This window comes from Anabrus simplex, chromosome 4, assembly GCF_040414725.1.
Source record: "Anabrus simplex isolate iqAnaSimp1 chromosome 4, ASM4041472v1, whole genome shotgun sequence".
Lineage (NCBI taxonomy): Eukaryota > Metazoa > Arthropoda > Insecta > Orthoptera > Tettigoniidae > Anabrus > Anabrus simplex.
Genome location: NC_090268.1, coordinates 69,180,893 through 69,208,228, shown reverse-complemented (window position 1 = coordinate 69,208,228; position 27,336 = coordinate 69,180,893). Strand labels below are relative to the sequence as shown.

Below are 27,336 nucleotides of genomic sequence, written 5' to 3'. Positions count from 1 at the left end.
AGAAAATTCCCGTTGTCCACGTAAGTTTCTCGTGCAATAACAGTCTCAAAGAAATCATGTGAAGGTGATTCATCGTGCAGTGCGTAAGCTACATGACCGGCAGTGTTAAAAAACAGCCGTTAATGCTACATCATACTTACTGGACGTGTCGAGTAATGGTCTGAACATGTATTATTACTATTATTATTATTATTATTATTATTATTATTATTATTATTATTATTATTATTATTATTATTGTTACGGACTTTTCCGTGGTAGGTAGAGGTGAAAGAAGGTGCGGGTGTGAATGGGTTTCAAGCTACGAAATTATAGTGCAATGTAAAATTAATTTAAAAGTTAACAATGTTATATTTTCTTTTCGAAAACAAAGAAATAACAAGCATGGCAGGTACAAAGTAGCAATTCAAAAGGGGTTAGTTACAATATTTACAGAATTTGGGCTTCGCGCCCTGACTTCACAATGCTTGGGCAATCAGCTCAGTTTTACCTCAAACACAAGTTTTAACAGAGGGGGAGAAAACCCCATTCATACCTAGGAGCCCTTGCTCCAAATTACACTGAAAAACCTCCATGAGGCATACAACCCAGAATTTTCAAAAGAGCCACACGCTCTCAAAATTTAAGCCTCTCCCAGGCCACACCAAACTCCACCTTCAAGTTGTCCTCAACGGACATAAACACAGGGGTAAAATACCCAATCTACTGAGGTCTATTAAAAGAAAAGCAGGTTAATTAAATGACCTCTAAAATAACAATTTGAGAGGAGGCGAACTTGCACTCCTAATACACTTTGATTAAGACCTACTTGGCACTAGGCCGTTAATACAAGGGCTAATCCCATGCTAAAGAGGTGACTTAAGAAAAGAACAATTTGTTTTACATTAACGAAAAATAGGTCGAGAAAATAAGTTCACCTCAAGACAATGTGAGTGGGAGCTCGAGAGGGTTAGCACTCTCTATCCCAATATGTCGTTTTAAAAGAGAATATATGAAAGGAGTAGTTACATTTTAGGAAAAGGTTACATGGCTGAACGCTTAGAACCCGCCCCGAAAGTTAAACTGCTGAGCTAGCAAAGAAAGAAGTTATTAATCGGCCATTACCTTGTGTTGAACGGCTGGAGAAGAAAGAGGCGCTTCCCGCCCCCTGCTATGTACTTAACACACTGAAAGATGGAACAGAAGTGGCCTAGAGACCCAAAAATCAGCAGTTTAAATACTCTCGCGGAAGTTTCTAGGCGTTAGGGGAAAGAAAACACCCTCCCACAAACTCTTTATTGGATAGGACCCCGCAACAGATTCAAGTTGGGGGAAGATACATCTGATTGGATAGAAATTAATTGAAGAAATTCGGGACAGAAAGAAATTTAACAAAGAACAAACTCTTGAAATTAAATTTTCTCCAAAAAAATAGTTCTTTGACTCCGCACTAGGTTGCACTATTGTAGATCTTCAGTAGTGTCCTCTAGAAGAGAAAGTTCACACTTCTTACTTCAAGCGAAACAAAAACACATCAAAAATGACACAGTTCAAAAACTCAAAATTTTCCACGTGGTGACATCTTCTGAGAAGGTAGAAAATTAATACTGTCAATAAAGTTCAGACTTCCTCCAGCAGAGGAGTTTCAACAGGCGCACATTTTAAATTAGCGGCGTGGAGGTGTACCGCCCGGTACAATTATTATTATTATTATTATTATTATTATTATTAGCAGCAGTAGTAGTGGTAGTAGTCCCTTCAAATTTCTAGTGTTGTTAACGTGTGTACTGTACAATTGTGCCAGGTGTAGGCCTATAATACCGTTTGATGATCGATCTCTTCAGTTCTCTCCTCTCTGTGGGCGGAGGCGGTAGAATAATACACACGGTATCCCCTGCCTGTCATGAGAGGCGACTTAGAAGGGCTCCAGGGGCTCTCAACTTGCAAGAGTGGGTTGGCGACCACGGGGCACGAAGCTGAGTCCTCGCATTGTTTCCACTTACTTGTGCCAGGCTCCTAACTTCCATCTATCCTATAAGACCTCCCTGGATTAACTCTTGTTCTTTTTCGAACCCGACGGCATTAGAGCATTCGAGGCCTAGGGGCTTTTCATTGTCACATTTTCGTGGCCTTTGTCTTTCCTTGGTCGATACCTTCATTTTTGAAGTGTCGGATACCTTCCATGTTTTTCCTCGGATTTGTGTTAGCAGAGGATAATTGCCCTGTTGTACTTCCTCTTAAAACAATAATCACTAGAGATGGGAATTATAGGCACGAATAGTTTAGAATGCAAACGTATTTGAACAAGGCGCAAGTGAAACCTAGCCGCTCTACAGATATGTCGGGGAGTTGCATAAATTTTAGGGGTTCTGATAATTCAGATCGATAATAATTATGCAAATCTCACCAAGAACCGTCATGCGGGTAACATACACTTGCGCCTTGTTCAAATACATTTGCATTCTAACCTATTCGTGCCTATAATTCTCATCTCTAATAATCACCACCACCACCGCCACTCTATTGTGATTAGAGTTAAGAGGGAAAGCTCTTTATAATTGTACTTCCCCGTAAATTAATGATAATTTCCCTTCTGTCTTTTATCCCCCTGTGGGTGGGGGCGATAGCATAAATCCACAGTATCCCCTGCCTGTCGTAAGAGACTACGTAAAGGGGGACCAGGAGCTCTTCAACTTGAGAGCGTGAGTTGACGACCACGGTTTGCCTAGCTGAGTGGCATTGCATCCACTTACTTATGCCAGTCTTCTCCTTTCCTCCTTCCTATCTGACCTCTCTTAATAACTCTCGTTCTTTTCCGACCCCAGCGATATTACGTTTGCGATGCCTGGGGAGTCTTTCATTTTCACGCCCTTCGTGGCCATCTCTTTCGCCGATAACTTTATTCTTCCAAGTGTCGGAGCTCTTTTCCATTTCCCCTCTCGTTAAGTGTTGAGAGAGGGTGGTTGTCTAGTTGATACTTCACCTTAAAACAATTACCACCACCACTCAGAATGTTACCTTTTCTACTGTAATATTTTAAAAACAACGTTTATGTGTTTTTAATAAAAATTCTCAGGAACCACTCAATCAATTTCAGTAATATCCTAATTTCAACATTATGTTTATTTTTTCCAAATTTTTATAGACATTAACAATTATGGAAGCATATAGTCCTGGAAAGAAAAAATCGAGAAAGCCAGAAAAATACTGCGTCCGGGACCCTTAAAAATGAATATGGCCACTTGAAATGTTAGTCCTATCCTATTAAAAATTGAATTCGCCATTCAACGTGGAATTCAATTATCTTCAACAGTTCGTATTCATTTTCTTCGTAACTTAGTTTTCCATGAAAAGATAAGATACCTTTCTCTGTTTTGGTGCGTGCTGTATCCGATGTAAAGCAAAATAACGGTTAACCAATAATCTGCAGAATTTAAAATTAAATAACCTACAAAATTTTCCTTACGTATTTTCTTCGGAACCCTTAACAATTTGTCACATAAGTATGTTTCCGCTAAAAATTGATAGTGGATGATTGCCCTGATGTACCCCTGTGGGTGGGGGACGCAGATGAAGAATGCACTCGTGGTATTCCCTTCCTGTCGTAAGAGGCGACTAAAAGAAGCCCCAGGGGCTCTCAACATGGTAGCGTCGCTGGTGACCACGGTGCCCATAGCTGAGTATTGGCACTGCTTCACTTACTTAACTGTGCCAGGCTCCTCAATTTCATCTTTCCTGTCTTACCTTCCTTGGTCAACTCTTGTTTTTGTTTTTTCGACCCCGACGGTATTAGAGCATTCGAGGCCTGGGGAGTTTTATTTTCAGGCCCTTCGTTGTCCTTGCCTTCCTTCGTCCGTTACTTAATTTTTCGAAATGACAAATTCTTTCCTTTTTTCTTTACTCTCTTTCTCTCTCTCTCTCTCTCTCCCCGCTGTGGGTGGGGGACGCAGGTGAAGAATACACCCACGGTATCCGCTGTATGTCGTAAGAGGCGACTAAAAGGGACGACCAAGGGATGATTGAATTAGAACCATGAAACTACTTGTGATTAGTACTATCACCATGGGTCGCCTTTACTTGCGAGTAGTACGACTATGTTAGGTACACAATAGGTATGTGATTAGCAGCAGACAGTGGTTCGCTGTTGGTTTACAGTACCTGTGGTTAGTACCACTTTTATGCGGAACACCACGGGCTTACGTTGCTTATGATTAGTACCATTACGTGAGCAACACCGTGGGTATACGTTGCCTGTGATTAGTACTGCTACATCAGAGGCGCCGTGGGCCTGCATTGTCTGCGATTAGTACCCACTATGTGAGAAACACCACGGGATAGTGCGAGTCCCTGTGATTAGTACACCTATGTGAGGAACACCATGGGTTTGCGTTGCCTATGAATGGCGCCATTATGTGAGAAACATCATAGGTCTGCGTTACCTGTGGAACGTACAATACTTGTGAGTAGGACCATAATGTGTGAGGAACACCGTGGGTCTACGCTACTTTTGATTAGTACCGCAACATGACAAATTCCATGGTTCTACTTTACTACTGATAAGTGCCATTATTTTGGGCCGTTGACCTGGATTTTGGACCCCTTTAGAAAACAAGCATCATCGATTCAGAATTGTGCTGTGGAAGCAGCCCCTTGTTCACTTTATACCATCGTTTTAAGTTATTTTTATGGGAAGGTGGGGCATTGCGTGTCGGATCCACCGATTGTTTTAAATTCATATGCATCCATTCATTCTTCATTATCACGTATTTTATTCTGATCAGTGGATGATTTTGAACTTTTAAATTGTCATTACGTTTCGTCTCATTTCGTACCATTAGTGGCAGATGACCTAGATGTTAGGCCCCTTTAAACAACAAACATCATCATTATCTTCCTGTTCATTGTTGGCCGGTATCCAGATTCAGTCGTCGTTTACACGGGTGGTTCGAGGGCAGGCACGAAAGTGGGCTGTGCGTTCGTTTTCGACGATGATACGATTCTTTTTGCTCTCCTGGAAACCTGCAGTGCGTACGCAGCAGAGCTCTATGCTATCTGTGAAGCTCTGCGGTTCGCGTTGTCCGTTGAGCGCTGACACTTACTACTGAGTACCGACACCCTCAAGGTGTACAGTCTATTGATACATGTTTTCCGCGGGGTTGCTGGACAATTGCGGTCACGGACATTTGAGGTCGCTGGACATATGCGGTCACGGAGATAAACCTGTGCCCACTCACAGAAATTTCCCAGTTGTCATAGGATATTTGCGGTCATTTTAACAGGGGTGGACCTCATTAGCTTAATCTCGGGGTATCCTCGCTAACCTGCCTGAGCACCTGCTCACTCCTTGCAGATCAACATTTTTCTCTCGCGGGCATTATTTAGAGATTGATACCTTCGGCCACAAACACCATTCTATACCGAAACTTCCTGGTGATAGTACTGTATTTACTATTGTGTGTTGCAATGGAGTTGCCAGTTTCTAATCAGGGAAATTGTTGTGCACTTTACACAGGTTATATGTACAGAAAGTATAGGGAGAGTCAACCTGGTTTCATCACCTGGGTGTGTCTGAAGGAGAAGAACAAGTGTAAATGACGGCTGAGGACAAGAGGCGAAGAAATACTTCATACCGTCGTTCACCAGTATGGAGAGCCTGAAGAAGCGGCCTTCACAGTGAAAAAGCAGGTTCAAGAGGCAAAGAAGAGAGCAAGAAAAGAAGTGATTCTACTATCACAGATTAACGTGCAGGAGTTGGGTGACCTGCATAACAGGGGCTACGACTTTGTCACTTATATGCCACTTCAAGAAACTTTAAAAAGTACAATGCGTCAGCAACGAAATCATGCACGCGGACTTCAAGTAGAGCCAAAAACAAGTGCTCAGATAATTCTTAATGAGGAGGCATTAATGATGAATAATTGCAGCCCGTTTCTTTTAGCTGACGACGACATGGGAGAAAGAATTATAATTTTTAGTGCCGAAAAAGGTAGAGAAAGCCTTAAGCATTGTGCGCAACTTTTTCTGGATGGCACGTTCAAGAGCTGCAGCGAAAAGTCGGTCCAGATATACACCATTCACGCAGACCTTGGAGGCCGGAGTGTGAAAGCAACGTTTATCCAGTCCTCTTTGCGATTCTGCCTAACAGAAAGAAGGAAACTTATATTCGTTTCTAACACCTTGTCTTGGAAGCGGTTCCTAATGGAATCCTAAGAAAATCACTATTGACTTCGAAGCAGCTGTGACATCAGCCCTACGAGAAGTATTTCCGTCAGCAGAGTTAGGTGGTTGTTTTTTTTTTTTTTTTTTTTTTTTTTTTTGCATGAAGCCAATGCCTGTGGAGAAAAGTACAGGAACTCGGCCTGACGATCGACTACAAGATATACGTCACCACATCCGAATGTGTGCTGCTCTCGCATTTTTGAAGCCAGATGACGTCAGTGAGGGATGACTGGTGATACATTCTCAGGCTCCTTCTACAGAAAAACTTATTGGCTTCTTCGACTATTTTGTAGGCGTATGGCTTGAGAACTGCGAGATACCAATCACTATGTGGAGCTGTTAAAAAAGCGACATCGAACAACAAATGCTGTAGAGGTATGGCATCACAAGATCAACTCTTCAGTTGGAAATCCACATCCTCGATTCGACGATTTGGTGGTTTGTTTAAAGAAGGAAGCAGAAGCGACGAACTGCATGTACCTGAAACTGGAGTTCACTCTTGAAGGTAAGAGGATGAAGACGAAATATGTGAAGAAAGATGACAGGATTGAAAGAACCCTTAAAAAATATGAAGAAATCAGCGGCATCAGGTCCTGCTTAAAGGCAATATCTTGCATAGAAAACTAGCGTAATCTTCTTGCTGCTTCAGGTGTTATTACTGTAAATAGGTATATACAAAGGAACAAAATATTATAACGTCGCATTCCTAAAGCCGACAAAAATAATTGACGAAGCATAGTTACAGCTCATTTTAAACACGACAAAATTATTTTAATACAATCATTATGCTAGTCCAAAACCTGGATAAAGTGTGATGAAAACATATAATGTACTGTCGACCAAATTATTGTGTGTACTCGAGTTTGGTATTCCCTGCCTGTCGTAAGAGCTGACTAAATAGGGCCTCGGGGGCTCACAACTTGGCAGCGTGGGTTGGCAGGATCGAACCTGCGAAGTTGGGGCCAGAAGGCCAGCGCCTAAACCGTGTGAGCCACTGAGTACGGCATTTCTAATTCTTTCCCATCCCATTTTCTCCGCAAAATATGTTAGCGTGACGTTAGATTGCCAGAAATAAATAAATAAACAAATTAATTAATTAACGATTGATTAACTTTTGTTTTTCATAAAAATGAAGGAAGGAATGGTGCGGAATAAAACAGTGTATTTTACCTTGGCCTACCTTTAATTATTCCTCGATAAATATGATGATGATGCTTGTTGTTTAAAGGGGCCTAACATTGAGGTCATCGGCCCCTAATGGTACGAAATGAAAGAACAAAAATTTCAAATTCATCCACTGACCGAAACAAAAATTAATAAAAAATAAAGGAAGAAAGAAAGAAATAAAAAATGTCATGAAGAATGAATGGATGGACATGAAACCCCCCCCCCCAAAAAAAATACAGTGGATCAGACTCAAACAAATGTCATAAATAACACTGGGCAACAAAATTTAAATTTTTGTTTGTTAAATGGAAGTGAAAGGGTGTTTCTGGTACACTTTTTTTCTGCTGATTTCAAATCTGTTTTTAGAATTTTTCCTACTAAAATTTATTATCTTAACTTAAATTGAATTTACATGCATTTAAAATTACATACACTGTTTTCTGCTGATTTCATATCCGTTTTTAGAATGTTTCCAACACTCACAGTTTTTGAGTAATTTTCAAAAAAATTACAAAAATGTTATTGTTCCTACTAAAATTTATTATCTAAACTTAAATTTCATTTACACACCTAAAAAGTATGAGAGGTAGATTTAGCTTGAGGAACATCCCTTTTGAGTGGCCAGCAGTAGTCAGCCAGCATATTTGGACCCCATTTTCCCTGGTAACGGCTTTCAAATTAGACGATGTCTTGATGGAAACGTTCCCCGTGTTCGTCTGAGACAGCGCCGAGATTTTCAGGGAAAAAGTCAAGATGCGAGTCTAAGAAGTGTATTTTAAGAGACATATTACATCCCATGTGTTTATAGTTTTGTAGAAGGTCACTAATATGTTCCCTGTAATTCTCTGACCTGTAGTTTCCTAGAAAGTTTGTGACCACCTTCTTAAATGATGACCATGCAGCTAGTTCGTATGTTATTAACTTGCTTTCAAACACTGTATCTTTCATCAGTTCTTTGATCTGAGGACCAACAAATATGCCTTCCTTTAGTTTAGCTACAGATATTTTTGGAAATTTGGTTTGGAGAAATTGAAATGCATCCGTACTATGATCAAGTGCTTTTACAAAATTCTTAATCAAACCTAGTTTTATGTGTAATGGGAGCAGTAGGATTTTGTCAGATGCAACAAGAGGCTGATGAACGACATTTTCCTGTCCTGGAGTAAATGACTGTCTTTTTTGCCAGTTCTTTTTTATATAGTGATTATTTCTATCTCGACTATCCCACTTGCATAAAAAGCAGCAAAATTTCGTATATCCTAACTGCAAACCAAGTAAGAGAGCTACAACTTTCAAATCTGAACATATCTGCCAGGAATACTTTTCATACTGGATAGCGGATAGTACCATTTTCATGTTCTCATATGATTTCTGTAAGTTAGCTGCATGGGCTACATGAACTGATGGAAATGTATTTCCATTCTTAAGCAGTACCGCTTTCAAACTTCTTTTTGAAGAATCAATAAATAAACGCCATTCTTCTGGATTATGCTGCTGCCCTAGTAACTCGAAGAGACCTGTAACATCATTGCAGAAAACTAGTTCTTCCTTTTTAGAAAAAAGATGCTCAAATTCCTTTTGACGTTGGCGGAAGAAGCAGACGTTGGTATCTTTCTCTATAAGGTTCCAGCCTGTGAGTCTTGAAGCGAGTAATTCTGATTTGGCTTTAGACAAATTAAGGTCACGAACCAAATCATTTAGATCTGATTGTGTAAGTAAATGAGGCTCAGAAGAAGCAGCAGAACTTTCTACAAAGGGTTGGTCATCATCCATTTTATCATCACATAACTCTTCACCAACATCAACTTCTTCATCTCCATGCATCAACGATCTATCTGGTGGAGGTATAGGAAGCCCTGGACAATGTAGAACCGGTCTGGTTGCTGATTTCAGAGACGGATATACAACTGTATGTTTTGACTTTGAAGATATACCAGAGATATTAGTCACACAAAAATAGCAATCGGTCAAATGATCCGTAGGTTCCCTCCATTGCATCGGAATTCCAAAAGGCATATGGCGAGTCCCCTTCATCCATCCAGTCAGTAGAGTTACACATGAAGCACAACATGTTAGGGGCCCAATTCTGATTCAGATCCATCTTGCAATCAAAATACAACTCATAAGCTTCCTTAATTAAAGTAGTAACACTTCACCTCTGCGCTTTAAGGGTTAACTCGCCACATATATTACAGAAACTATCTGGTTTATTTTTACAGTTGCGAGGCATTTTTCACACAATAAAATAAAACACTACTGTATATTGAACACAAACTATCTCCTTTCAATAGACTTTGGAAGCACAACCCTATGCAGACAGCCGCATGAAAGAAATCTCTAATTCAACTGACAACTGCAATGTTTTAAAGTTTATAATTGTTGTGGCAACAATGAATAATATGGAATTCTGTACATTCTTAAGAGAACAAAAAGTAAAAAAATATAGTAAGAGTATGATAAACCAACAATTATAATAGTTTATTAATCTTTGTTAATGGTAGCATGCTAACCCGTAAATATGAAAACAAAGATTTGAAATTACAAAAAAACTGTGGGTGATGGGAAGTTTCTGGTTTCATATTCGTAATCAGCACACAAAAGTACATAACAATCACCATAAATTATACATTTAACAAAATCATTCTTGACCAGTGTAATTGATTACTGACCAAGGGACCACTCAGAAAGCACAATGATGCTTGATGTCTAAAGGGGTGCAAAATCCGTGTCTAAGGCCCCACAGAATGGCACATGTCGCGAGTAAAGTAGAACCATGGTATTTGTCATGTTGGGGTACTAATCAAAAGTAGCGAAACTCACGGTGTTCCACACTAGACGGTACTACTCACAAGTATTGTACTTCGTACAGGTAACGCAGACCTATGGTGTTTCACACACAATGGCGCCACTCATAGCCAACGCAAACCAATGAGTTTCCTCACCTAGGTGTACTAGGCACGGGTGCCGGTCCCACGGACCCCGTGGTGTTCCTCACAAAGTAGATACTAATCAAAGGCAACGCAGACCCACGGTGTCGCTCATAGTGGTACAACTCACAGGCTACGCCCAGACCCGCGGTGTTGCTCACATGGGTACGACGCACGGGTTCTGGAAACCCACAGGGGAACCAACTCTCTGCTGCTACTAATCACAAACCCATTTCGTACCGAATATAGTGGTACAACTCACAAGTACAGGCAACCCATGGTGTTCCTCGCGTGATGGCACGAATCAAAAGTAGTTTCATGGTTCCAATTTAAACATCCCTTGGTCGCCCCTTTTAGTCACCTCTTACGACAGGCAGGGGATACCGTGGGTGTATTCTTCGTCTGCCTCCCCCACCCACACGGGGTGTGTGTTTGGTCCGCGAGAGGTATTTTATTTCCCTCAAGTCCGCCGGCAAGCCGGTTAGGACCCCCCTATCCGCCACCTGGGACGCGCCACGTGAAAGTATCACCTCTCCCCCTGCTACGCCTGCGTAGCAGGTTCGTGGCCTCGATAAATAAATAGGAAACTTATTTTTTGAATTAGCCTCTGATGTTTGTCTAAGAACATTTTTTCACCAATTGAACAGTACATTAGTATTTTGTGTGCATGTCTTCCTTCCTGATGAGCAGTTCAACACGCCTTGGCATGCTCTCTATAAGTCTTGAGCAAGCGTTTTTGATATCATCATCATGTTGCCGTGTTTAGATAAGCTTCTCGATGAGTTGCAACTTCGTGTAATGTTGCTCTTCCTCAACTTCTGCTAGACGATTGCCCATAGATTCTCTATTGGGTTCATGTTTGGGCTATTCCCAGGCCATGGCAAAGTTTTTACATTGGTTTCAGCTAAGAACTGGGTAACTGACTTAGCTTTATGGCAAGGTGCACCTTCGTTCATGAACACAAAATCTCCCTCAGGAAACCAGTCCTTTACCTGGGGTAGAAGCCTCTTTTCCAGAACTTTCCTATGCTGAATTTGATTCATTGTACTTTCCACAATATGAAGACGTTTGCTGACATGACACTCCACTGTCACAGGATATTTGCGGTCACTGCAGCAGAAGGTGGGCCTCATTTGCTTAACCTCGGGACATCCCCGCTAACCTGCCTGAGCTTCAGCTCGCTCCTTGCAGACCAACATTTTTCTCTCGCGGGCATTATTTAGAGACTGATACCTTCAGACACAAACACAATATTATGTCGAAACTGCCTGGTGTAAGTATTTACTGTTGTGTGCTGTTCTGGATTTGACAGTTACTAATAAGGCAAATGGTTATATGTACAGAAAGTATAGGGAAAGTCAACATGAAATCGTCACCTAGGTGTGTTTGAAGGAGAAGAACAAATCATGTCATGTTTTTGGTAAAATACATTTCTGTAGATGATAAATATATATATTCTATTCTATTTTCTATCCGGCCTCTCTTTGGTCAAATCTTGTTCTCTTTCGTTTCCCACGGTACGATGTTTGCCAAGCCCAGGCAATCTTATATTTTCACGTCCTTCGTGGCCTTTATCTTCTCTTTCCCTGAAAGAGAGTCGGACCTATTCGACTTGTTTTGTGGTTAGTTTTAAGGGAGGAAGGTGGCACCGTTCTACATTCTGACAAAAACAGTAATCACCACCATCACGAAAATGTCCCGTAGCTACCACGATATAAACAGTCACGCAGATATACAAGCGCGTATATTTGATATTTAAACTCTAATACATCACAAAGTGAATTTTTATAAAGGGCTCATTTAAGTCTCATTTTAAAAGAAAATCACCGGGCGAGATGGCCGTGCGCGTAGAGGCGCGTGGCTGAGAGCTTGTATCCGGGAGATAGTAGGTTCTAATCCCACTATCGGCAGCCCTGAAGATGGTTTTCCGTGGTTTCCCATTTTCACACCAGGAAAATGCTGGGGCTGTACCTTAATTAAGGCCACGGCCGCTTCCTTCCAACTCCTAGGCCTTTCCTAGCCCATCGTCGCCATAAGACCTATCTGTGTCGGTGCGACGTAAAAAAAATCATCTTGAGTCTAATCTAATAATTTTCACACCTCTGTATAGTTGTCATAGTGTAGGTTGTGGCAAGATTGGTACAGCAGCTGGCAATGGGTGTCTTCTTCTCACTGCCCATTAGAGTCCAGCCAAATAAAGTTTCAACAGCCACAATATCGTCATACCTGACCTCAAGTACAGAAAATTTAGAGACAACTTCGTCCACAGCGACTTTCTTACTAATCATTTCTATGACGGCGTTAAAGTGCTTCGTGAATACTGACCTTAAAATTCCACGCTTCTTTACGGCCGATTTCCAAATGTCTTCTTTTTCCACAGTCGGCATCGCGATGGCCGTAAAAAGAAAACTACCCCGAAAGAATAGACGATAGTCAATAACAACCGAACCCGATAGCACAAACAAGGTTCAGTGAAACAGCAACTCCAATACAACAGACGTGTCCTGTCGCGGTCGCTAAAATTTCATCCAATATATCCTACGATTAAGCAGATATCCCATTCATCCTTTTTCTTTAATCTATATTTTATTATTCCGTCCCATACTATATGAACAGATCTTCTAAAATACAGGTTTGATACAAAGAAGTAGAGGCGGATAGTGCTATCGATAGTTATCGAAGTATGGAGTCGACGTTTGCACCTCCACAGTTCGCAGAAGGCTTATTAGTGCAGGTCTCCGGCGCGTCACCCACGCAGAAAAGCAAAACTTACCCAGGCAATGGCTGCAAAGAGACTTAAATGGGCTCATGAAGTCAGAAGTCAGTTTGGAGATGATTGGAGCAAGGTAAATAATCTATATTAATGAAATTAGAAATCTGTACGTGAAAATTCCTCTTAAAATACAATCATTTAATTTCAATACAAACCTACCAAAAATGCAAGTGGAAATTCTCGTCTCTTCAGTACTGTTTATATAAGCACGTAGCATCTGAAATCATGGGTTTATCATGAATAAATTGTTTCTTTATCACGTCTGCTTTTCTGACGAGTCTATATTCTCCATACATGAAGAAAGTAGCCAATATGTGAGAAGAACGACTGAAGAGGAATTTTCTGAGCTCCATACTTCTCCAGAGACTTCTTTAAATCTTGACTGGTAGCTCTTCTGTTGTCTTTGGCCATCTGGACAAGTTTGCGTTGAGTTCTCGGAGATAGTTTGCTCTTGCGTCCACACTTCCCTCGACGTGCAGGACTGAGGTTATGTCCATCTCTTGCTGCCTGGCAAATGCGGCTTACATATTTTTGAGAAATTTTTAACCTATTTGCTATTACACGCTGTGAATACTGTTTCTCTTCCAGTAACAACTTTACAGTTGCAACTTTTCTTGGCGATAGATCATTTTTCCGACCCATAACCCAGGCTAAAATGCAAACATAAATACTCATAAGTTATTATTTAATAAGTGATTAAAGATGAAACACACCTAGAACACCTTTCAGATGAATTAAACCCGCTCTAAAACAGCAACAACCAAGTCCTCAGCCCTCACAACAAAGACAGTTGACTGGTTAAACAGTACTACCAACAACGTTTTCTACACAGTGCTGCCAAATTCTGCATTATGATGAAGTTAAAGGTTGCCTTATGCATTCAATTGAGTGAAGTTGTCAATATGACGTGTCTACGTGATTCTAGAGTGAGGGAAACTAGAAAATATCAAACTTTTTGCTTTGAGTCTAATAATTGTTACACCCCTGTAGTTGATGGGGACATTGCTGATCTGTGGAAACTTGAGGCCATTGGTATCTGTGAGCCAGTTGAGAAACAGGATCGAAAAGCTAAGCGATTAACTGTTTTGGAACATTTGAAGAGTACTCTTGAATATGTGGACGGTCGATACCAGGTTCGACTTCCGTGGTCCCTTGTTTCAGAATTGCCCTCTAATCTTGAAGTGACAGAGGGTCGGCTGGTCAGAACAACAAGAAAGATGCGCCGTTCCAACAATTTATTTGAATATTACGATTCAATATTTCGTGAATGGTTGAAGCTTAACATCATTGAAAAGGCGAAGGAGAATGGTAAGGGACACTACTTGCCCCATCGTCCAGTGGTAAAGGAGACTAACAGTACCACAAAGGTGTGCCCCGTCTTTGACGCCTCTGCAAAAGTTGCTGGTTTCCTTCTCTTAATGAATGGTTGGAACAAGGATCGAATCTCATTGAACTGTTACCCGACATTTTGATGCGCATCATGATTGTATAACCTTAAACTTAGGCTAAGTTTGGACAATACTTTAAACACCAGTAAGTAGTACCAGTAATGCATTTTCACTGCAGTGTGCAATTGTGTTATTTATTTCATTAATATTATGATAATTATTAAAACTGAGCATAGTAAACTTATGTCCGCCTCTGTGGTGTAGTGGTTAGCGTGATTAGCTGCCACCCCCGGAGGCCCGGGTTCGATTCCCGGCTCTGCCACGAAATTTGAAACGTGGTACGAGGGCTGGAACGAGGTCCACTCAGCCTCGGGAGGTCAACTGAGTAGAGGTGGGTTCGATTCCCACCTCAGCCATCCTGGAAGTGGTTTTCCGTGGTTTCCCACTTCTCCTCCAGGCGAATGCCGGGATGGTACCTAACTTAAGGCCACGGCCGCTTCCTTCCCTCTTCCTTGCCTATCCCTTCCAATCTTCCCATCCCTCCACAAGGCCCCTATTCAGCATAGCAGGTGAGGCCGCCTGGGCGAGGTACTGGTCATACTCCCCAGTTGTATCCCCCGACCAAGAGTCTGAAGCTCCAGAACACTGCCCTTGAGGCGGTAGAGGTGGGATCCCTCGCTAAGTCCGAGGGAAAAACCGAACCTGGAGGGTAAACAGATGATGATGATGATGATGATGATGATAGTAAACTTATAAGACTAAGACCACCCCAACCGACAAGCATTGGTTTTGTAGAGATACAGTATCCCTATACATTGTTTTCTTTCATGATGTACATGCCTACTTTATGTTATATTATAGATAATTTACTTGTAGCCTAAATTTGTTTGCAAATGTAAGATCTTCAATAAATAAATACATAAATAAATAACTGTCGCATGCCAAAATATATTGGTATAATTAGGGTTGTCAATTTGGTTCATAAACCCTTTGATTTATTACTTTGACATGGCCTAGCCAAAACTTGGGTTAGTTTAGGAGAATACTTTAATAGTCAGCACTAACTTATGAACTGTTTATTACTTTCATATTTCAAGACGTAACTGAACCATTTAATTAAGGCATCATACATTAAAATTTAAAATTTTTCCACCAGAACAGCTGACATGGAAAAGTGATTGAAAGTTCAAAGAAATTCAACTTACGTTAAAATGATCTTCACAGCAATAAACCGTAGACTTTTTCAATATACCACCGGCATTTCTCCGGCTCGCCAAAATCCATTTTTTCTAGTTTTAGGGTCTTTTGGCACATTAATTAACAATTTGTTTGGGGTGGTATGCGATGTATTAGTGCATATCGGAACTATGCACCATTTGCAAGTTTTCTGCTTCACTGCCTGCGCAGGATTCATTTCAAGTCCAGAAAATAACACTTAAATTATTACACAATGTACAGACATCGAATTTAATGATAACAGACACTAACATAAAGAAGAAAATTGTTAGTGTATCTTGTTTTTCAGAGCATGTGTTATTTCGTCTGCTAACACCATCAACCTGTACGATGACGTCAGACCAATGAGATCGCGTACTTGCATCACGTGACATTTTCGTACTTTAATTTGGATTTTTATCGTGTTTGGAGTTATTATTTCTACATTCTGACCACATTTTTTAATTCTGCATGGGATTTTCAACCATATTAGCACATTTTAAAATTAAAACCCCGGATCATGCATGTTCCCTTGGCCCACTGTGAAATAAGCAATGAAAATATTCGCTCTGTTTTTTCATTGTGACTTGGAATACAAAAGAATAATTCGTATTTACGGCAAAATAATACTTAATAAAACTTTCAGACCTCAACTTATACATAATATATGCACAGACACAATCTCTAAACAAGGCTGAACTAGAAAGAAAACTGAACTAAACAATAGTTGGAAATAAAAATTGCTGCATATTTAAATATGGCGGTGTTAATAAATAAACACCGCGTAAAGTTTAAATTATTTTTAAAACCCCCTAGAAAGAGGAGATTTGTCAAGTTATTAGAACTTTTCGTGCTGTTAAAAAGAGGACATTTGGCATCACTACCAAAGACCAGCACTCTAACCATTTAGTCATGGACGCGGGCAGTGCTCAAGTAAAAGGCAGGAAGTACGGTACCGGTAGGTAAGTTGACTGCGAGTAGATTGTAAACAAGTGGGCGAAACGTCGTTAGTTGACCAGCTGGCAAAGCATAGTCGAGGGATAACACAGCACACGCGCATGATATCCCGTGTCAAACTTCGAGATAGGATTCGGATTAGGAAGCATGGACTACATCGAGAGCTCTCTATACCCTTCCGAAAACTGTCTCGAGACAAAGACTGCATGCGCCTGACGTCACTATACGACATCGGGATAGTATTACGAGGCACGTATAAAATGCATCGGTCCACGAACCTACTACGCTGGCGTAGCAGGGGGAGAGGTGATACTCCCACGTGGCCCGTCGCTTGCCGGCGGACTTGAGGGAAATAAAATACTTCTCGCTGACCAAACACACTACCCCCTGTGGGTGGGGGACGCACAAGTAGAATAGACCCACGGTATCCCCCGCCTGTCGTAAGAGGCGACTAAAAGGGGCCCAAGGGGCTCTCAACTTGGGAGTGTGGATTGGCGACCACGGGGCCCTTAGCTGAGTCTTGGCATTGCTTCCACTTACTAGTGCCAGGCTCCTCACTTTCGTCTATCCTGTCCGACCTCCCTTGGTCAACTCTTGTCCTTAAACGACCCCGACGGTATTAGAGCATTCGAGGCCTAGGGGGTCTTTCATTTTCACGCCCTTTGTGGCCCTTGCCTTTCATCGTACGTTACTTCATTTTTCTAAGTGACGGTTCCCTTTTTTATTCTTCTTCTTTCTCTCTCTCTACCCCCTGTGGGTCGGGGACGCAGACGAAAAATACACCCATGGTATCCCCTGCCTGTCGTGAGAGGCGACTAAAAGGGGCGACCAAGGGATGATTGATTTAGAACCATGAAACTCCTTTTGATTCGTACCATCACGCGGGGAACACCATGGGTTGCCTATACTTGCGAGTAGTACCACTATATTCTGTACTAAATAGGTTTGTGATTAGTAGCAGCAGAGAGAGGTTCACTGTGGGTTTCCAGTACCCGTGAGTCGTACCCACGTGAGCAACACCACGGGTCTGGGGGTTGCCTGTGATTAGTACCACTATATGAGCGGCGCCGTGGGTCTGCGTTGCCTGCGCTTAGTACCCACTATGTGAGGGACACCACAGGAATACCCTCGCCCGTGATTAGTACACCTAAGTGAGGAACGCCATCGGTTTACGTTGCCTGTACGACGTACAATACTTGTGAGTAGTACCATCATATGTCAACACAGTGAGTCTACGCTACTTTTGATTAGTACCCCAACATGGCAAATACCATGGTTCTACTTTACTAGCGATAAGTACTATTATGAGGGGCCGTTGACCTGTCTTTTGTACCCCTTTAGAAAACAAGCATCCTCTATTCAAGATTGTGCTTTAGAAGTGGTCTCTTGGTCAGTAATACTAATTTTTATGGTAGTTTTGGGTAGGATCCACTGATTTTTTTAAATTCATATCCATCCATTCATTCTTCATGCCATTTTTTATTTTGGTCAGTGGATGATTTAAAACTTTTAATTTGTCATTTCATTTCGTACCATCAGGGGCTGATGACCTAGATGTTAGGCCCCTTAAAACAACAAGCATCATCATCAAAATGCATCGTTGCTCAGAATGCATCGAGAGCTTTGCATCACAACCTGTATGTAAGGATGTGCGCGAATGACGCCTGGAATCGCGAGAATCGGTTCCTACGACTCCGCGGTCGCATTCAATGTCGCATGCGAGGAATCGGTTCCCGATGACGTCACGAGAGTGACTCAATAGAGTGAGTCTTCCGTATATAAGTGGAGTAAATTCGAACGTGTAATATTTACTATTTCTTTTGTATACAGTGAAATGTGTAACTGGTTGTCGTGAATGAATTATGCCACGTAATGAAATAACAATTTACCCTGGTAGTCTGGAAATCACATTACACATTTCGACACTGGGTGTAGCAATCGGCATTGTTATTATGCTCATACTGTATTTTCCTAATGTGGTTTTCAATTATCGCTAGTATAAACGTATAAAATATGTGGAATTAAGTCACATTTTTAATAAGTATACAACTTGTTTCCTAACATACTGGCTTCCGTTGCATTTAATTTGCAATGAACATACCGTACCACTGTCGGGTTCACTGGCTGAATGGTCAGCGCTGAGGCCTTCGGTTCGGAGGGTCCCGGGTTCGATTCCCGGCAGGGTGGGGGATTTTAATCACCTCCAATTAGTTCTTTTGGCCCAGGGACATTTTCCTCTTCATATTCAGACAGCACACTACACTGATGATGATGATGATGCTTGTTGTTTTAAGGGGCCTAACATCGAAGGTCATCGGCCCCTAATGGAACGAAATGAATGACATGAGACATGAAGTTAAAATTTTAAAACGTATCCACTGACTAGAGTTAAAAAAGAGTGGTGATGAAGAAAAATGAGGGTGAGATTAAAACAATCAGTGGATCTAATACGCAATGCCTTATGTTCTCTTAAAAGAAGAGGAAGTACAGGAAATCGAAGGAATAAGGCATTGCCCAGTAGTACAGATATTAACACATAATTTACGTTAGAGGTTAAAATAACACATTAAAATGCGCAACACAAACTAAAATGAAGTCAATGAGATAAAAGCGCAACTGACATAAACAACACTAGGACAAAGGACATCATCACACACGATAAAACAGACCGCTATCCCTCATAAAGCGGATGACGAGGTCTGCTGACTGTTCGTCATCGCGCAAGATAAGGGAGATTGTACTCGGAAGGTTAAGACTACGGCGCAGATCGACCAGGTCCACACACTCCGTAAGGGTGTGTACCACGGTAAGATGGTTGCCGCAGGTACACACCGGAGGGGGTTCTCCTTTCAGTAGATGGGAGTGCGTCAAGATACCGTGGCCGATCCGAAGACGACATAATACCACGGCTTCCCTCCGCGAAGCCCGAAGGGAAGTCCTCCATACCTTCGTTGTTCCTTTTATCGCTCTCAGCTTATTGGGAAGTGGGGTGGCCTGCCACTCCATCTCCCGATGAGACATAACCAGATGTCTCAGCTGAGAGCGAATATCACTTGCTGGAACCTTGAAAGGCAACGGGGGCAGTGTAACTGCCTCCTTGGCAGACTGATCTGCTAAATCGTTTCTCTCTATGTCCATGTGGCTTGGGAGCCACACAAACGTAATTCTGGTGCCGGCATCCGAACACCCAGCCAGCAGGTCCTGGATCCGCTGCACCAGAGGGTGCCGAGGGAAACAGGTATCAATAGACTGGAGCGAACTCAAGGAGTCAGTACACACGAGAAAGTGTCGGCGTTCATTGTACAGTGCGTACCGCAGAGCTCCACAGATAGCATAAAGCTCCGCTGTGTACACACTACAGGTTTCCGGGAGAGCAAAAAGAAACCGATCATTTCCGACAACGAACGCACAGCCCACCTTCGTATCTGTCCTTGAACCATCCGTGTAAACGACGACTGAACCTGGATAGCGGTCAACAACGGACAGGTAGAGCCTCCGATAAATCGAAGGGTCCGTGTCTCCTTTCGGACCAGTGTGTAAATCCAGGATGATTTCAGGTCGTCGTACAACCCACGGAGGTACCCCACTAGGTTGTCTGACAAGGCAAGGAATCGAAGGTACGTCAAACAATTCATAACTGCTATCCAAGCGTATCCCAACCGGCCGCGTCGCACGAGGATGAGCAGCGTACAACAAACGGTTGCCATTGTTAAACACGCAGGGATAGCTCGGATGAAGTGGCATCTGTCGCAAATTTGCAGCATACAAAAGAAGCATTTGCTGGCGCCTCAGGTGTAAAGGCGGCACACCAGACTCAGCGAGCAGGCTAGCGATGGGGCTAGTACGAAAAGCTCCCGTCGCCAACCTAACCCCGCTGTGGTGGATACTGTTCAGCTTCGCAAGAACGCTTGGTCTTGCGGAGCCATATGCTGCACTGCCGTAGTCTAACCGGGATAAAATGTGTGCCCGATAGAATCGCAGGAGCACCACGCGGTCAGCTCCCCAATTAGTGCTGCTAAGAAACTTCAAGAGGTTAAGCCTCTTGGTGCATTGCACTTTTAGCTCCCGCACGTGTGGCTCCCACGATAATTTACTGTCAAAAAGGAGCCCAAGAAATCGGTAGGTGTCAACAACTGGAAGAACGACATTTCTTAGATAAAGCTCAGGATGAGGGTGAAGAGTACGTTGACGACAAAAGTGGACAACGGAGGTCTTTGCGGCAGAAAACCGAAAGCCATGTTCTAAGGTCCACTTCTCCACCCTCCTAATAGCTTGCTGTAACTGTCGCTCTGCGACTGCCATACTGCACGAGCTATAGTGCAGAGCAAAGTCATCCACATATAGGGACGGTATTACGGCTGGACCAGCAGCAGCGACAATACCGTTTATGGCAATCGCGAACAGAGTGACACTAAGAACCGATCCCTGTGGGACTCCATTTTCTTGAACGTGGTATTGCGAATATGTCCTCCCTACTCGGACACGGAATAGACGGAGGGACAAAAAATTCGCAATAAATACCGGCAAGTTACCTCGGAATCTCCATTGATGCAGGACTGAAAGGATGCCATATCGCCAGGTGGTGTCGTAGGCCTTCTCCAAGTCAAAGAAGACAGCTACCAAGTGCTGTTTGCGGAGAAACGCATCCTGGATAGAGCTCTCAAGGCGTACCAAGTGGTCAGTGGTGGATCGAGCGGCTCGAAATCCACATTGGTACTCGGACAAGAGTCCTTGTTTCTCCAGACACCACACGAGTCTGCAATTTACCATCCTCTCAAATAGCTTACACAGGCAATTTGTAAGACAAATCGGTCTGTAACTTCCTGCATACTTAGGGTCTTTGTCAGGCTTGAGGACAGGGATAACTATGCCCTCTCGCCACTGAGATGGAAAATCACCCTCTGTCCAGATTCGGTTGAACACACGAAGGAGATATAGGAGACTATCATCACTAAGGTGTTTCAACATCTGGTTGTGGAGTTGTCCGGTCCAGGAGACGTGTCCTTGCAAAGCGCTAGGGCGCTGCGGAATTCCCACTCCGTAAAGGGCACGTTGTAGTCCTCTGAAGCTTGAGAGGCAAAACTAAGGTGATGCCGTTCTGCCTCTCGCTTCAGAGCGAGGAAATCAGGATGGTAATTCCCGGAGCCAGATACATCCGCGAAATGACTGGCTAGATGGTCAGCAATCAGGAGGGATTCAGTGACAATATTGCCTGCAATGGAAATTCCCGGTACAGAAGATGATCCATGGATACCCGAAATACGTCGAAGCTTAGTCCACACTTGAGATGATGGAGTATGTGACGTCATAGACGACACATATCTCTCCCATGAAGCATTCTTACTTTGACGAATAAGAACTCGCGCCTTAGCGCGGAGTTTCTTGAATGTAATCAAGTTGGCCGCAGTAGGCTGTCGACGGTAACGTTTGTGAGCGCGACGGCGTTCTTTGATAGCTGCTGCTATTTCTTCGTTCCACCAAGGAACGAGCTTTCGGCGAGGAGTCCCCGAATAGAACGGAATGGACTCCGCAGCAGCAGCAAGAATAACTCGGGTGATATAAGTTATTTCCTCGCCGACGGTCTGCCTGATATCATCGTTAAAGGCAGCTAATGATGTGTACTTTGGCCAATCAACATGTTTCAAAATCCATCGAGGGGGAGCCTCGACGGATTTTTGGTTCATCAAAGTAAGAATGATGGGAAAATGGTCACTGTCACAGAGATCATCGTGTGTATGCCACCGAAACAGTGGAACCAACGTTCGGCTGCATAGACTTGCGTCTATGCGAGAATATGTGCCGTAACGCACACTAAAGTGAGTTGGTTCCCCCGTGTTCAAAATACATAAATCCAGCTCGGTAACTAATGCTTCCAGCTCTCTCCCCCTGGGGCAAGGCGTCTCAGAGCCCAGATAGGGTGATGGGCGTTAAAATCGCCCAACAAGAGGAAGGGAGGTGGAAGCTGATCTATAAGATCAGTGACATCAGTTATGTTAGGAGCGTGACCTGGTGGAAAATAAACATTACACACTGTTGTTAGGACAGGCAGCGGAACGCGAACAGCTACAGCCTCGAGGGGAGTTCTTAATGGAACCTCTTCGCTGTAGGTATCAGAACGTACAAAAATCCCAACACCACCGGACGCCCGGTGAGTATAGTACCGTTCTGTCGAGTATAGTCTGAAATTTCTCAAGACCGTATGATGACCAGGTCTGAAGTTGGTCTCCTGAATACAGATTATACTCGCTGCGTACTCACTAATGAGCTGACGTAACTCAGCAAGATGCCTGTCATAACCATTACAATTCCACTGTAACAGTGCCATAGTGTGGAATATAAAAGGAGTGTTAGGTTATGAGCGAAAAAATGCTCGTTAGCCTAAACACTATCTAATTCAACATCCGTAGATGTAGAGGACAGTGCGACATCCATCCCGTCATCAAAAGATGGCAGGGGTGCCGCCCAGAACTTCGACACTTTTCGGGCGCGAGGGGGTCCCCTACGAGGAGAGCGCGCAGGTTTGGGAGCAGGAGTGCCTCCCGGCGCAGACTCATACCCCCCAGATGGGGGGCATGACTTCTCCTTCGCAGGGGAATTCCGAGAGCGCTCAGAACGGGCGCTCTTCTTCCCCTCCTTTTTTTCAGGTTTAGACGGGCTGGGAGATGGTTTCCCAGCCCTGGTCGACGATGCCGCCTCCGCCGGCTGGGGCACGACTTTCGTCGACCTCCTGGGGGGGGAGACTTGGTCTTCCCCCCTTGCTGTGCCGGCGGGCAACTGCCAGCCTGCACAGACTGCTGGTTGGTCGAAGGTGGGGTGGTCCCCCCCTTCGAGCTTTGACTATTTGCGACGTTGCTGGGAGCAGCAACAGTCGCCTTGGGCGCAGCGGTCTGGACAGGTGTCTTGGTCGTAAATGACGAACCTGGAAGACTCCGAGCTATCAAGCTATAGTCGAGTGTACGGGTAGGTGTATTCGTAGAATGAAACTTACGGCGCGCTTCCTGGTAGGAAAGACCATCCAGGGTCTTGATCTCCTGGATCTTCTTCTCACTCAGGTATGTCGGACAATTCCGATCCCGAGGAGAATGAAAACCGGAGCAGTTAGTGCACTTGTATGGAGGTGTGCACTCCTCCGCGCCGTGAGCTACTCGTCCACATGTACCACATACAGCCTGATTCGAACAGCGAGATACCATATGTCCGAATCGCTGGCATTGATAGCATCGCATAGGAGGCGGGATGTACGGCCTCACATCGCAACGATAAGTTGTTACCTTGACTTTCTCTGGTAACACTGACAACTTGAAAGAGACAATGAAGGCACCAGTGGCAACGTCTTCACCGTTGACCTTGCGCGTAATGCGCCGGACGTGTGTCACGCCACGGTTCTTCATGTCTTCCATCAACTCGTCGTCAGTGTTCAAAATAAGGTCGCGGTGAAAGATGACTCCGCGAACCAGGTTCAAGGACTTATGCTCCTCCACTTTGACGGGGATTTCGCCAAAGTGCTCGCACTTAAGCAACTGATCAGCTTGCAGTGCTGTACGAGTCTTCATAAGCAAACTACCGTTGCGCATTTTCTTAAGTTCCTCCAGTTCGCCATATACGCCTTCGATGTGCCGACTAAAAAGGATCGACTTCACCAGCTTAAAATCGTGCCCATCGGTTCTGGTAGCGACCAGAAACCTAGGGAAGCTGGATCCCATTCCTTCACTCTGCGCATGTTCCCAGGGAGTTGAACCTCTCAGGGAAGCAAAAGTTAAAGACTTAGGTGGGGGACCACCTTGAGAGAGCAGACTTCGTTTGGAAGCCATGCCCGATAGCATCCTCCCCGAATGCCACCCACTCCGATCAGGGGTCTCTGTAGCCGAACCAAGCAGCCAAGGCAATACCCACCTGGTCATAGCAGGTACTGCCCGGGGTCCGATGTTGAACGATGCCTAATACGGCATGCCTGGGGCAATGAGCACTAAGACTCCCTCCCTCCAGTCACCCGCAATAGCATGTACCCCATAGCGTTTACAGAGCACTAAATATAGAGAAAAAATAAAAATAATTAATAATAATATGTCCTTCTGGCATTCGGCTGTGCGGAGACCTGTGTTGTCAGGCGGATACCACTGCCAAGGTACATGGCGCTCCCACCACGCAATGGTCCTGGGTGGACAGTTGCGGGCTTTTGGGCGTAATCGCACACGTAAGAGGCCCATCTCCGGGCAGCACGCACATCAAAATTTAGAATGGTCTACATCTGACCCTCGGAAAAATAATAATAAAATAAAGAGGGGACCATGGCCACATGACCCTTTAAGTCGCCTTCTACGACAGGCAGGGATTACCTGTGAATGTACTCGACCCCTCCCATCCACAGGAGGTCCAACACGTTATACCAAACCGCAATCCATGTCCGCGCCTAGGTCACCCCTTTTCGTCGACTCATACGACAGGCAGGGGGTACCGCGGGTGTATTCTACATGTGCGTCCCCCACCCGCAGGGGGTAGTGTGTTTGGTCCGCGAGAGGTATTTTATTTCCCTCAAGTCCGCCGGCAAGCCGGTTAGGACCCCCCTATCCGCCACCTGGGACGCGCCACGTGGGAGTATCACATCTCCCCCTGCTACGTCTTCGTAGCAGGTTCGTGGCACACTACACTACCATCCATCGCAGGAACACGCAATAGTGATTATATCCCTCCACATAGGGTTGACGTCACGAAAGGCATCCAGTTGTAAAACAGGGCCAAATCAACATGCACCCGCGACCCCATAGGTGTGGGAAAAGTTTACCCTCCAGGTTCGGTTTTTCCCTCGGACTTAGCGAGGGATCCCACCTCTACCGCTTCAAGGGCAGTGTCCTGGAGCTTCAGACTCTGGGTCGGGGGATACAACTGGGGAGTATGACCAGTACCTCGCCCAGGCGGCCTCACCTGCTATGCTGAAAAGGGGCCTTGTGGAGGGATGGGAAGATTGGAAGGGATAGGCAAGGAAGAGGGAAGGAAGCGGCCGTGGCCTTAAGTTAGGTACCATCCCGGCATTCGCCTGGAGGAGAAGTGGGAAACCACGGAAAACCACTTCGAGGATGGCTGAGGTGGGAATCGAACCCACCTCTACTCAGTTGACCTCCCGAGGCTGAGTGGACCCCGTTCCAGCCCTCGTACCACTTTTCAAATTTCGTGGCAGAGCCGGGAATCGAACCCGGGCCTCCGGGGGTGGCAGCTAATCACGCTAACCACTACACCACAGAGGCGGACACATTTCATACTACTACTAAATATTATTATGAGAAACTCTCAGAATTACTATTTTTCTTTTCATCACTGCAGATGAAAACCTAAATATATATATATATATAACCTTCATATTCCTTTCAAGATTATAATGAAGCAAGTTAGCACAGAAATTATACAGGTTTCACCTGCGACAGGTGAACCCTAAATATCCTCTCGGTGGCTGGATTACTTAATAACAACGTAACCGGCGTCAGGAAATCGAGAATGATACACGGCCCATGAAATCTGGGGGCAAGCTTGCCCGCGGGAACAAAGTTCTTGACCATCACCTGGTCACCTACCTTCAAATTGGTGGGTCTCCGTCCACGATCATATCTTTCCCTAACCTTTTCATGAGACACCTTAAGATTGGCTTTAGCTTTCCTCCAAAGATCTTTGATATTATCCGGATCTATTGTCTCGGGTAGAATGTCACTCAGAGACCAGAGGTTAGAGAGCGGCGTGTTGGGAACGAACTTGAACATCAAAGAAGCTGGAGTAAACTTGTGAGATTCATGGACCGCCGAATTCAAAGCAAAAGCTAACCAATGCAGGGACGTGTCCCACCTAGAATGATCTTCATGATGATAGGCAATAAGCGCGGACCTGAGGTTACGATTAACCCGTTCAGCCAGAGATGGTTGAGGGTAATAAGCAGAAGTGGTTACATGAGAGATGGACAAGTCAAAACAGAATTTACGAAAAAGATTTGATGTAAACGCCTTAGCATTATCAGACACAATATATTGGCACGGACCAAAAGAAGCAAAAATAGAATTTAGGCAAGTATTGGTGGACTGAGCGGTAGCCAGCTTAGTCGGAAATAACCAGAAAAATCTTGTAAAACCATCTACGCATACAAAGATGAATTTGTTGGCGTTTCCCTTTGACTGGGGGAAGGGTCCTACATAATCAATATACAGGCGTTCCATGGGGCGCGACGCTTGATGCGAAGACAGAAGCCCTACCTTGGTGGACATGGTTGGTTTACTGAGCAAACAAGATTTACAAGCTTTTACTAGTTCACGGATTTCACCGTCCATACCCTTCCAGATGAACCTTTCACGAATCTTTTCACGGGTTTTAAAGATTCCAAGATGCCCCCCTAATGGGGTCTCATGATAGTACTTGAAGATCATAGGTACAAGAACAGCTGGAACGACAACCTTCATCATCTTATCATGCCTTGATGGGCAACATAAAACACCATTCCTCAGAACATAAGGGACGACATGTTCCCCAGAAGAAAGGGTTTCCATTATCGGAGCCAGCGTCGGATCTTCACGTTGGTATTTCTCGATATCCCTAAAGAGCATGGGAGCATCTGTTAAGATGGCATTAACATCAGATAGCATGGACTCGGGAGGTGAAGAACTATCGACCGGATCATGGGTCTCGACCTCGTTGGAAAACATACGGCTGAGTCCATCAGCAACAACATTTTCGG

General features: G+C 44.0%; 1 protein-coding gene across 1 annotated transcript in view; it reads left to right on the top strand.

The window, feature by feature from the left end:
• Window positions 1-27,336, top strand: part of LOC136871627 (uncharacterized) — a 160,997-nt gene continuing 133,661 nt past the window's right edge. Inside the window, exon 1 of the mRNA XM_067145094.2 lies at window positions 1-20. The gene's annotated coding sequence lies outside the window, so the exon portion shown is untranslated. The remainder of the gene's footprint in view (window positions 21-27,336) is intronic.